Below are 15,584 nucleotides of genomic sequence, written 5' to 3'. Positions count from 1 at the left end.
ATAGAATATTCTTTGTCAAATATATTTATTAAAAAAGATTGCTTTGCTTAGTTTTCAGACAAAAGTCTCTTGTATTTTGTTTTCAGAATAAACTAAACCAGGACAAAAATATTTCAATATTTATTGTCTTTACATACTTGTTAGGCAGTGATTCCATGTTCATTTTTTGCTTCAGCCTAACACTCCTCCCCACAATCTGTTGTTCCTGCAGTGTTGAAATAAACCACTTATCATGTTTCAGTGTTGCTTTCCCATTGTGGCTCATGGAAGCAACAGCCAAAGACGGACACACCCAAACGTGCGCCCACAAAAATGAGGTGGTTACATATTCTGTCTGTGTTTATTAGTAGTGAGATATGGATAACTGGAAACTACAGATTAATTAGCCGATTTCTGCTCCACAAAGACAACCAACATGTCTCCTTTACAGCAGCATTGCAGACACAGACCTAAAAATGCCCTGATCGGTTAAACCCGTCTTTCTGACTCTTTCCTTTGTGAATGGTGCAGATGTTGTTCACAGCATAGGAGCTGTAATGCATGATCCACCAGCAGCCTCGAGAGTGTGGCACCATGCTTGACCCAGAAAAAAAGCACTCTCTCACTCTCACACTCTCACACACACACAGCTTAAAAATAGCCCGGTCACAATAATCCTAGCATACGCAAGCAGAGTGCTTGACGTTGCTTGTTCAGAGAATATGCTCATTCCCTTCTAAAAATACAGTCGCTGCCCCCCTCTAGGCAGTGACGCAATAGCAGCACACGCCACTGCACTGCGCTCATCACAAAGCAGCCTCCAATGTTCCTGCTCCTGTTTGCACAAAACTGAAGCCAACAATAGCTACAACACACTTTCAGCAGAACTGTGTTTTGTACCTCTACCCACCACCGCATCTTTCGGATCTGTTACACGTGTGGCCACCTGTGGCAGGACCGTGACACTCCGAGATGTATAATGCTGCAACTGCCTCATCTGCGATGCAGAAGGTGGGATGAACCATCAGAGGTACTAAATCCTCCAGGTAACGGTATTTAATTACATTTTCTATTTGTTCTGTTCATGCAACTCCATAAATAAATAAAAATACATTTTAAAAAAGCGATTCACGATCAAAACACAACTCTTATTTACACATTCCCCGACCTGAAAGGAGCACGAAGAAAACATAAATAAACAATAGAATAAGATGGTCTGTCACATACAGTTACTTACAACAACAAAACTTACAGTAATATGAGAAGAAGAATCAAGACCCATACAGAATAATGCATCATCAACTAAGGAACCAGTTTGCCTGACACTTCATATTGTCTATTGTTTTATTCCTCATACATTTTCTTGAACTGAAATGTATCAATAGAGAATTCCACAGTTTGACGCCTGAAATACACATCTGCTTGAAAATAATCTGTGCACACTGGTGCCTAAAATAAAATTTTGTTCTATGGTCCTTTCCCACTGTACTAAAAACCCTAAGTTGCTCCCCGGGCGCTTTACAGCAACCCACTGCTCCTAATGCTTCGGATCGGTTAAATGCATAGGTCAAATTTCATGTATGTACCTGTGTGTCTATGATGAATATAATAAAGTTTACATTTGTAAATATTGAAGAAGTTTTTAGATAACGTGATGCTTAACACTAGAGGCAGCTTACGGACAGTGCCTGTAAACACAGTTACATAGTTGTGACTCCTAAAGCTGAAATAAACAAACAAGTGTTCAACGATGTGCACATCTGTGCACCTCTAAACAGGTATAAGTGTCTGACCTAAACAGATTAAACCTGCCTATACCGCAAAGACTGGATTATATCCACCGCAGAGCAGAGGCTCCCAGTTTACCCGAAACAAGATCCATTTTCCTTGCCACCCCAGGCTGCCTTGCATCACAATATTGGAAAGTGGCATTGCTAAATCTGTCTGAAGGTGCAACATATATTTTAGGATTGAAAGCTATAAGTACAGAAGTCAGGTTGACCACAGGAAAGAGAGCAACAGCTGGGCCTTGCTGTGGACACAAAGCACAATACTGGGAGGGAGGCGTCGACTCACGGGAGGCGTTTTGGTCGTGCTCCTTTAAATTTAGCCCCATGTTAGAGAGCGCCACTTTGAGGCAGAGCAACAGAGGAGGTGGTGGATCTCAGAGGAGCTGGAGGAGGAGGTTCCCTCCTGACTGACCCGAGACAAGACCCCTTTGAAACACAAGTGGAAAATGTTAGCCCCTGGACTGCCTAAAATACCATATAGATCAGTTTCGCAGAGACAACTTTAGCTATGACAACCGCTGCAAACACGGCCTCGGCCTGTGACAAGAACCCTTGATCGAGTTGATGGGCTTATCCACCAATCCAGTTAAAATGTCAAAAGGCTTTAAGACACAGCCGTGTGTTCTGGGCTGTGTACACTCCGAGGCCGGAGCGATGGGAGTTTACCATCCACCTGCAATAACCAAAGAGCCTATGAAGCATATTCCAAAGAAGCACGCTGTAGAAAAGATCTCTCTGTCCAAAAGAGTTATCTATTAACGGATGAAGCATCATTTATCAGGGGAATAACTGGGGTAAATATGTGGCACAGATTACTGAATATATAATCAGTTTACACCTTACAAAACCTGTCCGCTTAGGGTTTAATGAAGAATGAGATATGCATTCTTCCCCCCAGATGGACTCCTTTTGTCCTCATGTATAATTCTATCTGTATTACAGTGTTAAATGTTAACTTGGAGAACTTCAACTTTTATCTTGACCACATTTGTGAATGTGCAGGGTATTAATCATACATTTTACTCTCAATACAGATCTCTATAGCCCATGGGACAGCGACTAGAATATTTAGGGGTGACCGTGGCTAAGTGGAGAGCAGGGCCGCGGAGGGTCGGCGGTTCGATCCCCGGCTCCTGCTCTACTAGTCTCATGTCAATGTGTCCTTGAGCAAGACACTTAACCCCAAAAATGTCTCCCGTAGCTGCGTCTACGGTGTGTAGATAGATACTGAATTGTAAGTCGCTTTGGATAATAGCGACTGCTAAATGACTGTAATGTAATGTAATTTATATTGAGTATACAGGTGTAGTTTGGTTGTAGGCGTTCTGCTTTGTTTGTTGTTTGACTTCAATAAACCAACAAAAGGGTGAGCAAACATTTATCTTCTCTCCATATTCAAAAAGTGGTCAGGGTGGTTTGTATGTTACACCACACAGTGCTTAAAGAGAGGAAGAGCAAACGTGTGGAAAACATTTAGACTGCATAACAGCCTCAATTTGAACCGAGGCTGAGCTAAAAAAACAACAACAGACAAATGCAGATGCAACATAATGTGATCTCCTAAGAGCAGATCTTTTAGCATCACAAATGAAGGCACCACAGAAAAACGCTTCAACAACGTGAGTAACTAGCGTCACTAGCAGTGCCATTAGCCAGCAGAGCGGTATGATCATGCAAATGCAAGGGATAAAAACCAAAGTCACGATAAATAGTGGTGCATCACCTTGTGCCCACAAACTCTACAGTGAGCTTCCATGATGTGCCCTGAGAACGAGGCCATCACTCCTCCTGTCCCTCAGGCCCACCTCCTTCACAGGCTTTAAGGAGGTAGGATGCACAACCTGTCCTTATTCTTTACTCATCATCACCATCCAAGGGGAAAGCTAAAAATATACCCATCCATTGTGGTCCTCCTCCTCCTCCTTCTCCTCGTCAAATAAAGCAATACATGATGATAACAAATGAAATATAGCTGTTGCTGTTGTTGTTTTTTATTCTTTGTAAATTAACTCAAATATATGGTTGGTTGTATAGTGAGTTTCATGTATCTCATGGCTAACATGAACTCACTCCAAGGCAGATCAGTGAACCTCACTTCATCTTCATCAGAAGCATTTAGGTTTAGATTAGATACCCCCACAGCATGTCATTAAAACTCTACATAGATCTGATGCCCAGCGACTGCTGAGAACTTTAAGCTGCTTTAATACGTGGAGGCATTGTTTTCTTTTGCCTCAGTGGTGCTCTTCAGCCCACAGCTTTCCAAAACGGGCCCGTTACATACCAGCTCTAGCTCTAATCAACGCCACGCTTCACTCTGAAACCCAAAATTAGATGACCGTATATGCAAATGACACTTGGATTAATCAGTTATGTTCCAAGGTTAAACGAGGATCTCCCCATGCCGCCGTTCTCTCCGAGCGTTCAGCCTAAATCAACTGCGCAGAGAGCAGTCTTATGTAACTCAGACAGAAGAGGGAAGCATCGCTACCCGAGAATTTTGTCCATCCCATTAACTAATTCATGTAGATACAGACCACAGGGAAAGATACGCTTTTGAGGAATTAGATTATCTCTCTCAAAAATCTCCGTCAGCTCCTTTATGAGTATTTGGTAGCAACAAGATGCTGATTCAAATCAAGGCCCTCTGATGTGGAGCCTGTTGCTGAATACTTTCTCACCACTGACGGCACAAGAGGCTTGCAGGAATAACAACTAATGGATTTCCAGCATCATTGCCACCAGCAATCTCTCACAATAGTGCAAAGAGGCTTTGACTACATGAAATACTACAGAGATGTGACTGAGACTACATATACATACATACATACATATATAGTCTATGGTAGAATGCAACCAGCTTTACATGCATCAGATATTCAAACAGCGTGATCTGAAAATCCAGTTTGTGCAAAAGTTTAGTGAAGGGATTTGAGATGAAAGGCTTAAAAAAACTGATTGAATGTCAAATGAAGTGTTATTAGAATAGTTCTTTTCTGACATCTGTGAAAAGCTAAAGCCTCACACCAAAAGATAGATAAGGTGTCAAATAAGGCATGTGATTTTACATTTCAGAAAATAGTGGCAGTTTTGTGGCCATTGGAGAAATATAGTTAAAGCATATCAAAATTTATTTTTAGTTTGCCACAAAAACGTCATTAGCTCATTAGCATTAACTGGCAATGCAACTTTTTGGAATAACTATGTCTAAGAAGAGAAATGAAATGTATTCCCTCTCCTGCCCCTTTATCCTCTCCATCATTGCTTGAAAGGGGGGGGGGGTGTTACCATGGAGACACAGGGCTCTTTCCTTATTGGTTGCCAAGATGAAGTCAGAGTGACGAGAAAAGTAGAGAGCAGTCGCTGCCGGGGCCGATACTTCTTTCTCCTGTTTCTCCTGTCTCCACTTTCACTTGTGTCGGCCTCTGTTCCTCCACTGCTCTCTGGTTTCTTTCTTCTGGCTACAGCATCAGCCTGCTATTCTCACTGATCCCAATACATCGTCAACCTAAATATATGTTACTGTGATATACTGGATGGAGGTGAAAACTGTCTATATAACAGAATGCAGAATTAGAAATACAGTGGTGGGTGTGATACACTTTAGATATGGTGCAGGTCAAATTACAGCAGGTTACATGTGGACATGCTGGTTTAAAAATACTTTGTGTTTACTGCTAATACTGCACTTAAATTAAAAATAATAATGTGAATACAAGTCCGCAACTACCACTTTGAGGGTTAAAAATGCCCAAAGCAATTATAGCGCAAGTTGTCTTCATCTAGTTAAAATTAACCCAGTAGACCACTAATGACTCCCTTTTCAACAATCATCACAGTGAGTGAGAGAAACACAGGAGAATACAAATACTGAATTGATTGAATCCTTGGGATGAAAATCGGTCTTTGTGCCCTAATTTGTCACGCTTTAGTCACTCAGAGGAAACCGGATATGAAAACTTTGGTGTGAATTGAGGACCGAGGAACAGAATAATATGCAAGCATCAGTCAATTAGTATATTAGAGGAAGAGGCAAGGAGAGGAAAGTTTAAATTCTGCTTAATCAACATTTTAATAGACTGAATAACTCTTAACTTGCTTTTAAATGTTTTGGCAAATCAGCTTTCATCCAGAAAAGGTACAGTCATATAAAACTGACCTCTCATTTCTAACTGACCAATGAATTCATAAAAGTAAGGACAGAACACAGCTGTGCTCTTAACACAACAATCTCCGTCTGCCTCTTTATACCTCAGAAGGCAAGACGCTTCACCCCCGATGGGCAGGCAACACCTTGCATGGTAGCCCCCTGTCATCAGTGTATGAGTGGGTGTGAATGGGTGAATGACACGTAGGGTAAAAGCGCTTTGAGTGGTCGGAAGACTACAAAAGGCGCTGTTTACCATTCTATCAGTCTTGGGTTTCTGGTTTAAATCAGAGTCATCAGGTCAGTGTCATCAAGGCAAAGTAACAAGGCAAAGAAAGCTGCTTGTGAAAAGCTGAAGTCGTTGCTGCCCTGTGGTGAAATACCCTCAAACCCTTTTGTGCAGCACGAATAATGTGCACGAAAAAAAAACCCTGAGGCCGTCTCTCACACTGACCATAAAAGGCCATTTTCAAAGATACTCACGGTCCTGCAACTTTGTCCAACATTTCAATGGGTTCTGAGGTCAGGTTGCAGCTCTGTGGAAAACCAGGCTTTATTACCTTTGGATTTTCTTATCAGAGCAATAAGAACCAGAAACTCTTTTTTCAGTCTTTTACCATAGAGGATTCTGACGTCTCTAACAGGGAGACACACCACTCTGGACGAACACGCGGAAGCTTTGTGTGGCACATGGAGACAAACAATGGGCATAACGCACAGAGACTTCCCAAAGGAAGCCTGTACTGTATGGAGGAATAAAAGGGACATAAGTGAGGGGGCATCAAGGAGGGGGGAGTTAAGGTCTGAAGGAGTCTATTTTTAGCCTCAGAGAAAATCAGGTGTCTGCGGCCCATGAAAAAGAAAAAGAGCGTGTGGGTAAAGTGACATGAAGAAGCACTGTCGCCTTCATTTTACATGATCCACGTGAGTCAGAGAGCGCTGCGAGGGTTGGGGGTGGGATGCAATAAAACACAAAGAAAATATAAAATGGCATATATGGTCCATACCGACATGAAACACAAGAGACATGAATGCAATGTTAAACGTGGAAAAAGCCAGCAGGAAGAAGTACACATAGCAGCACTTCATTTCACTTAATTCACAGCAGACTATAGATTAGATAATACATCATCTACTGGGACTTTGCCTCACAGAAGCAGATATTATTGCATCTTTCTACTTAAGATGCGTCTCCATTTCACCTCATGCACTGATGAATATCATCACCAAACAACACCGCAGGATGCACATAACAGACTTCATTCCCCTTCCATAAAATGAAACTCGAGTAAGGACACAGGAAGGTGGTCAACTGCTATAAAAAGACCTCAGCTCCTCCAGTCCACCCACACCGTTAGCAAAACGGGTGTCCAAAGGGACGGGGACATGGCACAGCCTGCACAAAGCGTTTCGTCTTTGTCTCATTTCCCAGACAACCACACTGTAGGAGCATTAGCAGTGAAGTGTCATTCATCAGCCGGCTCATCGGGGATTGGTGGGGACAGGTTGTATACCCCCGTTGTCCCCAGTTAACGGCTCAACACCGACATTAGCATCACCTGCTTTGTTTAAGGGAGTCGAGGAGAGAGGGTGGGTTGGAGGAGGAGGACAGTCTGTGGAGCTCAAGGTGCAGAGAAAACACAATGTTCCATTCGGTGCTTGGCCGGCACCCAGATGCATGATGGGAGGCTCATCTGAAATACTGTCATGATGCCCGATCGTCTACTCAAGACGAATCAAAAGAAGAAGTAGACCTTCAAATAACCAGCCAGCTGGAAATGTGTCCCTATACTCCCCGAAGAGGACACCCTGAACTGTAAAAGATGTTATGCAAGATTGCTTCAAACCCTTATTTTCCCTACGTTTGAAAAGGCAGCCACACTCATCTTTGGTCTCCACAAATATGTAACTGAATAGTGAAATTGTTTCAACTTCCTTTGGGGAGCTCTGAAGAATCATTTTCACTTTAAATAGGGATGTAAAAGCCAATCTGTCCATGATCAAAGTTGGTTAATATTCACTCAAAATACCATTTTATTCAACAGCTCCCAAAAGACTCCTAGGACCTGGTGTTGTGCAGTATAATCCGTAGTGTGTGTGCGCAGCGCAGGAAGTAATGTTCCTCATCTATCCATCATCACAATCCAATTCCGAAGCAGACGTCGAGCTGGTCATGACAATATTTCAGCCGAGTACAGTTCATTGAATGGAAACTTCCAGCCTAAAAGCAGACACGTCTTATCACCATTCCTGATTGTTCAAATCATATTTCAGGACAAAACATTAAAGCTTATCCTTAAAACCACTGACATACGATGTTAACAGTTAAGAGAATTCCTCTTCTATCACAGCTAACAGAATAAGTTCATCTCATGTCCTCTGGCAGACAATATTTAAAGACCAAAGGATACTTTATAAAGCTCCCTTGTTGATAATTAAACCATTCATTTCACTGTGGTGTTAAAAAGTTCTCAACATGAAATGCACTCATAACATGAAATCCCCTCCGGTGCTGTCAGTGTCCATAATTATCAGTCTTTATTGACTGTCAAAGAAATGACGCCGACATGGCAGGATGAGCGTTTGTACCCAGGAGTTATCAGCTGTGGGAAAAATAACCGTCCCAGATAACATGATCAGCCTGTTGTGAATCCTGTTTAATACCTTCAGTCTCCGTCTGTAATCATCTAACAAACTGCATTCAGACATTACATGCCAAGAGTAAATACCCTAACAAAGCAATCACAGGAAACTTGCTAATACAACCATATGAACAGTTCACCTACAGTGAGAAATGAGACCGAGTGAGATTACGAGATACAAACTAATGTCTTCTTCTTAACCGTTTAACAGCTGTACAGCTGCTCAATCTCTGTCACTATCCACTGCATCGTATCACAAAATGTCAAATCACCACACAAACAGGAAAATGAAGTTATAATTATCTCTTAAAGTGTTCATACAGCCTCATACAGTTCACTTCACTGTGTTTGTACCTGACATTTCTCTGCTCTTCCTGTGACAGCAATCTCATCTGTTAAGCAGCTCAAATAGTACATGCATGGAACTAAAAGATGCGGTGAGCAGCTGCATACGTCATTCAAACCCTAACTGACAGGAAGTGAGTCTTTCTTGTTTTCTTGACTAAAATGGCTGTGTACTCATTTGTCACCTGTATTCTTCATAGCGACAGGATTGTTGACTTATGATGTAAGACAATCATCAGTAAACTGAGGGTTGTAGTAGGAGAACAGAAGACCTGGAACATGTAAGAATAAATAAAACTCTCACAAAAGATTCTACGCAGTGCTATGAATACTCAAACACACGCTCACAAGCCACAGGCTCCTCGGTCAGGAATTTTCCACTCCACACAGTCACTCAGACATACAGCATGTATTTACATATTCACACAGCGTTTTCCTCCTGACCATCAGGAGGTTGTCAGGCACTCCTGTGACTGTGTAACATTAGTGGAGTGGTGGGTAATATTAGTCTCAGGGAAAGAGACCTGTGAGACACAAACGAGCAAACATTAGCATAGTATCTGAGTGCAGCTAGAAATTATTATCCTCATTTATCCATAAGGTCATTGCAGGGCCTCCACTTTGCTTTTTGAGCAAAAAAACAGCATAGCAGCTGCTTTAATTCAACAAATACAAGTGGTGAACATTGAACAAAAAAACAAAACAGCCACATCTAAAAAAAACAAAAAAACATCTCAACCTCTTGACTACAGTCTTCCTGTAAGATTTCTTGGTTTACTGTAGTTGCATTAAAACATGATTTAAAAAATGTTACTACATTAAGTCTCCTCAGCTAAGAAATGCTCTGCTGCAGGATAATACAACTACTGAATAATACCAGGTAAAAGATGTAAAAGTCCATGTATGGTGATCCTAGAAATAAAGAACCATTAAACTAAGACATCTGGACTGTGTCACACTTTAATAAGAACAAGGTTACGATTAAATTTGCAATCCTGAAGCTACAAATCTAATTTTCCATGAAATAACTAATACAATATTTATACTGAATGAATATTGGAAATCTGTTGAAATAAAGAAGAAAAAAAGTCTTCCAGTGAGCAATTTTCTGAGGGAGGGATATGAACATCCACATATTTTTTATGAATTAAACTTATTAACAATAATATACCTATCTGCAAATACTGTGAAAGGGAGCACACGTCTTTGCTTTTACTCAGCTACAATTTTGAAAGTAGGCATAAAATCACTATAAGATTTTGCAATTTGCATTGCCAACAAAGCCCTGCCCATATACCATGGTGTCTGAGTGTGTTTTGTTAGGTGGAGGGAAGGAAAGCCACAACCAGAAAACTGGTTAGGCAGATATTTTGTGGAGCTGCCATGTTTACAGACACTTACAACTTATCTTAAAGGTCACAACAGGTACGACTGGTAGAGAGGGCCGTGTGCAGTCACGAGACGAACTCTCAGTGATGCCGATATCAACGGCTTTCCCTTCAAGCAGTCTGCCTTTAAAATCATCAGACCAGCTCCTCAATGAACAAAAGAACAGGCAGCAACATCAGCACATTGTGAGTAAATATCCTGCTGGTCACTGACAGCATTAGTGTGTGGTAATCGTTACAACTAAAACAGCTATTCTTCTTTTATGTTATGCAAAATGACAAAACCCATTTAATCTTAACGATCACAGAGCAGCTGATGCAGAGTGCATTACATAACTCTCACAAGCGTTATGGTCTCAACAAGGCAGGTTTTAACATGTCAAAGAGAGATTGCACCCTGTGTGCCTAATAGTTCATACATCTTCAGGCTCCGAGACAACACAACAACCGTCTTCTGACTTTTCTTATCTTGCTCTTAAAAAGGCTGAGGCTCAGATCAGCAGCACAGAAAAATCTCAACACTCGTCTCAGATTGCAATCCTAATTCAAAGGTATACTGCATGCCATGTTGGAAAAAAAAACAACAACGGGGGGGGGGGGCGGCAGAGGTTCCTGTCCTAATCAGAGCCATCATCTGGAGAACAGACGCCTCAGAGTCAGAGTCAGCACTGCCTCAATGACTCACACAGGCCTTGCTGAGTCAAGTTGAGTGACTCTTGACGTTGAAACTCATTAAGTCTTATTGAAATAGAAATGGGGATAGGGTATACAAAAACAAGCTTGTGGCATGCAGGTTTGTAGTTCACTGATAGAGACGATAGAGAGGAACATTTCAGGAGTTTTAACAAGCATGCCTGTGTGACAGCAACAGGGCCGTGGCACGAGAGCAGAAAAATATGCTGCACTTCTTCAGGCCTAACAGATGTAATGGCGAGCTATGACAGCACATGGTGTCAACAACCTTGTAGAAAGAATAAGTTAACATGGCGTTGCGTCTCTGGAAGGGGATGATCAAATGTGAACTGGAGTAAACCCACCGTCAGTTAGTTACCTAGCAACATGGCAAGCACGGTAATGACACATTGATGGCTCGCGATGCTCATCACATACCTGGACCTGATGCTCCTCTGATGCTCCTCCGCGCTCCAGCACTCAGACAATCAAAGTTCACACCTGTGCCCTTCTTCCGCGTCCCGGGGTCACTGCTTTCTCTGTATTACACGGCTCGCTTTCAACAAGAAACAGCCGCCGGCTCGATGAGGTCAGGACACGATGCCACCATTGAGGTGAACGCATCGAAACTCAGCAACTGGTTTCCTTTACGTCGCCGTTTGTCTGGCCCTTCAGCAGAGGAAAGGGGTGCGGGTGCGACCTGTATGGACGAAACATCATCAAGCTCCGGGATTGGGGTCACGTGACATCAACCGCCGTTTCGACCCGTGTTTACAAAATCTGTCCACATCATTGCGCTCGGAGAAACCACACGCTGGATTTCCTCAAACGACAGACAAATAGGCCAAAGTAGCTATGGTAACGTCAAAAAATGTCCGTGAAATATCCAAGCTACCCTCGCACGAGTTTGGTGGTTGAGCTCGTCTTGGCCGGCAGTTAGTTCAGTCCAGCTGTGGTCACCACCGTGCACAGAACCGGGAAGAACAAACAGCAAACGGGTGAAGACCAACCGCCATCGTTAAGTTGTCACTCCCCAAGTCTGAGCCGCTGCAAGACTTCACAGTCCCCCTTTCAGGCACGACACTAAAAACTGTCAAGGTATCCCGATTGAACGACGTTTCCGGTACAATTTATAAAATAAAAGTCGACAATTTCACGCAATGCATCCATCTATCTATCTATGTATGTATAAAGAGATATATAAAGTATAATTTGGAACATCATAATAAAGTCTCGGATTAAACAAATTTAGTGTAATTTTAAGAATCAGCAGCACAAACGCATTTAGTATTTTATTCTGAGGGATTAGTCACTTAACTTCCGGTGTTGGTCTTTCCTTCTGCAGCTTTGACGAAGTTCAGACTCGCACAAGTTCAGAAGAGCAGTTTCGATCGTGGGGCGCCCCCTGTTGGCACCGGAGTGTAAGTTTCTGAACTAGTATCTCATGTGGTTGCGTATTTCCGCAGGCAGAGGCATTATTATTGGATGTCAAATTGCAAAGGTACGTTTATAACAGTCGTGTTACACTCATGCTAACAAGCAGTTATAGTTTGGTGATAGAGAAACTTAGTTGTATTCAGTTCACCCAAATTACTATTTTTCTTCATTTATTTAGGCACATCTGCTTTGATACTGTACACGTATTGTCGTCATCTTGCTTAGTAAAATGGGAAAATTAAAGAAAAAACAAAATAAAGGTTTAGTTAGGCGGTGAGAGACGCTAAACGACAGTACTCTGAAACTGCAACACCAGCTCTCAGCAAGTGACTCTGCTTCTGTCTGGAGAGGTCTCAGACAGATAACAAACTAAAAGCCTAAAAAGCTCCCCACTCCATGAATGTCCTCCGCCTGGCAGACAAGCTGAACGACTTCTACTGTCGCTTTGAAAGACAATGGGACAGTCCTGACCCCACCCCCCATGGTTCCAGCAACCAGCCCACCAGGTCCCCCAGCTCAGCATGGGCCCATGCCTCTGTACCACCCCATCCCAGATGACACCACCCTCATTGGACTCATCCCCACCACTCTTGTGGTGGGAGCTTAACATCAGCTCCATCACCAAGAGGGCTCAGCAGAGGATGTACTTCCTGAGGCAGCTGAAGAAGTTCAACTTGCCAAAGACAATGGTATGCTGCAGCCACTGCCAAGGACAAGGGCAGACTGCAGCGCATCATTCACTCTGCTGATAGGGTGATTGGCTGCAATCTGCCGTCCCTCCAAGACTTGTTCGCTTCCAGGACCCTGAAGCGAGCCAGAGGGATTGTAGCCGACCCCTCTCACCCTGAACACAAACTGTTCGAGCTCCTTCCATCTGACAGGAGGCTGCGGTCCATCAGGACCAAGACCTCACACCATGAGAACAGTTTCTTCCTGTCTTCAGTTGGACTCATTAACAAAGCCCAGGACCCCCACTGACTCTGACGCTTACATCCCCAGGTCTCCTTTCCCTATTAATATACACTTGACATTTAATAATATTCTTGTTTTAATATACTCTTGTTTGTTTATTTACCATATTTTTATATTTCTAATATATTTCTAATTTGAAATCATGTCTTGTATTTTGCACTGTGTTGATTGTTTAATGTTATGCACCATCCACCATGTCAAATTCCTTGTATGTGCAACTTTGGTAAATAAATGGTTCTGATTCTGATTCCTTAACAAACTTCAAGTTTTGCATACACTAGAGTTTGGAGTTACTTTTTATTACACAACCATTTTATGGTGGACCACAAATTGACCGATTGTGAAGATGTCTATTTACATTTCTGAAAAATACTGCAGGTTGCACTATATTGGAAAGGGGAGTTTTGCAAGATCTACAAAAATTACATATTTGTTACATTGTACCAAAATGAGGGTCAATTTTAATGTGAACACTAAAGATAACGTTCAAGTCAATAGAAATGCACCTCGCATCCGCAATATTAAAGCGATGTGATCACAGGTCAGAGAGATTGTCCTTTCCTGGTGACCTACATACTTTCCTGATTTACTAATTATAGTCATTGTCAAGAGAGAACTATAGTCATTGTCAAGAGAGAGAGAGAGAGAGAGAGCAGGAAGCATTACATCACAGTCCATTTGTTCTGGCCATATTCAACTATTTTGCGATGAATGTATTATATCAAATGGCTATCGTTATTACATTAATTGGACCTTTTCAGGAATCCTTCAGAAACTACAACACCATTCTCCTTCCACACGTGTTTGACACTGCTCACAGTAATGGATGTCAGATAATGGGAATAATAAAGCTTAAATTTAGGCGACAGTATTAGATTCAACATCAATGTCATGTGCAGTGTAAAACAATGCAAAAAGAATGTTACATATTGTGTGGGCTGAATGACAACTAAATTAAAAACAGCTAGTGTCAGGTAAAGTGGTAATTAATAACTATTGTAATAGAAGGGAGCCGTCGTGAATGTTTGACAAGTCAAAATGTCTGCTTTGAAAAAGGCAGATGTATAAACAACCATCATCCATATCTTATATAAGCTGTTGTAAACACTACTCAGCATCTGTTACGTCCCCTTTTTTAGTCGAAAAAGTTGACATGATTACACGACAACCAAAGAATAATAAGGAGTCAAGAGTAGAAGGAACAATTAAAGAGATTTATTTTAAACTCAGGTATGTGCAAACAAAGGTTTTCAAACAATGTGGGAGAGGATGGGACAAAGTGGTCTTGCCAAACAAATATAATTCAATATAACAAAACTAGGCCTGGCTAACTCCTACCTCTGAAAACAAAACAAACACAATGGCTTTACGTGTTTATTTAAAAATAGCTTCACCAAAACTAATACAGAGGTGGCACTGGCCAATAATCTTAAGCTATTTAGACAAAGTTAAACTACGTGGTGGTACAAATGTAAAGGTTACACAAACTCACCTACTGTCCTGAACCTCCCACCACAAACCTTCACAATTTAACAACATCAGTGTCACAGCTCAAGGAGGCAAAGAACAAAAACGAAGAGAGTGAACTTCCTATTTTTATTCTGGGACACAGTGATTGGCCAGCTTGAAATCTGTGGGATCCAAGGAGCAGCATGACTGGCCTGCACAGGTGGAAACCAAACACCTTCTTGGCACCTGGAGAGAAAAAAAGGGGAGGGAGAGAGACATTTTTCACATTGCAGATACACTTCCTTCCTTCCTCATCTACTTACGGTTATATGTGATTAAATAACTTGAGTGAATGTGAATACACAAGTCACATATACTAAAGAAAGAGAGCAAGCATTACGTTTTCTTCACACCTGATGATAGTTTGTTAATTATCCTTCACGCCAATCAGACACCGAACATACAAACCATTGAACAGGAGGACTTAGTCACTGTAGAAATGGCCCTGTTAACTTTCATATCTATCGCCCACAAATAACCACCATTCAGTCGTGCTTTTCAAACACGTACCAGAAAGAGCTCAAACCTGAAAAGTCAACTGTCAGCATTTAAAACATGTTTGCAGTTTCCTACCTGCTGGAGGTTTGTTCAGCGGACCGACACACGATGGCGGCAGAGGGTCAACATTGACCTTATTTTATGGCCGCGAAGAAAAACACGACGACTGCCGATTGGATGACTGTTGACGGAAACGAAGAAGAAG

The 15,584-nt window shown here is 41.9% G+C and overlaps 1 protein-coding gene across 10 annotated transcripts in view; it reads right to left on the bottom strand.

Annotated features, from left to right (window-relative positions):
• The window catches only part of LOC137866897 (membrane-associated phosphatidylinositol transfer protein 2-like), a 39,283-nt gene extending 27,227 nt beyond the window's left edge, over positions 1-12,056 (bottom strand). For 6 of the 10 annotated variants that reach the window (XM_068703144.1, XM_068703142.1, XM_068703147.1 and 3 more), the window contains exon 1: positions 11,402-12,056. The gene's annotated coding sequence lies outside the window, so the exon portion shown is untranslated. The remainder of the gene's footprint in view (positions 1-11,401) is intronic. The other 4 variants (XM_068703148.1, XM_068703149.1, XM_068703152.1 and 1 more) reach the window with 1 other exon arrangement.
• Between the last annotated feature and the right edge of the window lie 3,528 nt (positions 12,057-15,584).

The sequence above is a fragment of the Cebidichthys violaceus genome, unplaced genomic scaffold (assembly GCF_023349555.1).
Source record: "Cebidichthys violaceus isolate CVI_PGR_0920_01 unplaced genomic scaffold, fCebVio1.0.p SCAF_9, whole genome shotgun sequence".
NCBI lineage: Eukaryota > Metazoa > Chordata > Actinopteri > Perciformes > Stichaeidae > Cebidichthys > Cebidichthys violaceus.
Note: the sequence above shows the minus strand (reverse complement) of the source record. Positions and strands in the feature narration are given on the sequence as shown.